Source organism: Chaetura pelagica, unplaced genomic scaffold, assembly GCF_000747805.2.
Source record: "Chaetura pelagica isolate M959 unplaced genomic scaffold, ChaPel_1.0 scaffold71, whole genome shotgun sequence".
NCBI classification, from domain to species: Eukaryota; Metazoa; Chordata; class Aves; order Apodiformes; family Apodidae; genus Chaetura; species Chaetura pelagica.
The window spans coordinates 914020-914883 of NW_009952435.1; positions in this window are offsets into that span (position 1 = coordinate 914020).

Genomic DNA, 864 nt, shown 5'->3' on the forward strand with positions numbered 1-864 from the left:
TGAATGGGTATGAAAATGAGGAACAATTTTAAGTCTGTGCGACACAGGAAAGGGAGCCACTCAAAAGCAGAGAGATTTCAACTGGTGGTCTGAAAATATAAACAATGTGCTAAAAATTACTGAGGACAGAGAAAAGGCTAAGTGGCAAAAAAACCCCAATGAGAGCCAATTATAGCAGTTTTATAGGAGTGGACTGGCAGAAAAGAGTGTTTCATTAAGTCACTTAAAAGATCTGTGTCCAGTTCTGGGCATAAGAAGGACATGGAGCTGTGGGAAGGTCCAGGGAAGGGCCACAGAGATGGTGGGAGGGCTGGAGCAGCTCTGCTGTGAGGGCAGGCTGAGGGAGCTGGGGCTGCTCAGCCTGGAGAGAAGGGCCCAGGGAGAACTTATAGTGGCCTTCCAGTATTGAAGGGTGTCCTGGTTTGAGCCAGGATGAAGCCAATTTTTCTTTTTACTGTTTTTTTTTTCCTTCAGTGAACTTTCTTGTAACTAGCAACAGTGTGTTCTGCTAGGCTGATAAGACACTGGAATGTTTTTCTAACTACTGAGGCTTCAAGGCTGCACCTTCACTCTGCCAGCTCAGACACTATGGGGAGATCTGTGACCCCCCCGTAGGAGGCTGAGTTAGACAGACAGCAAAATTGGCCAAAGATATTCCATTCCATATATCTACGTAAGCTCAGAGGAAGGTCAGAGATCACAGAAGACAACTTCCTTCCTTCTTCTTCTCCCCTTCTCTTCCGTCCATGGCCGGTGTCCAGGGAAGACTCTGTTCATCCATCACTATTGACCCTTAAGCCCAAGCTCTCCTGACCCTCATCACTCTGCACTTTCTCCAGCAGCAGCTCCAGGATTCCTCGGGAC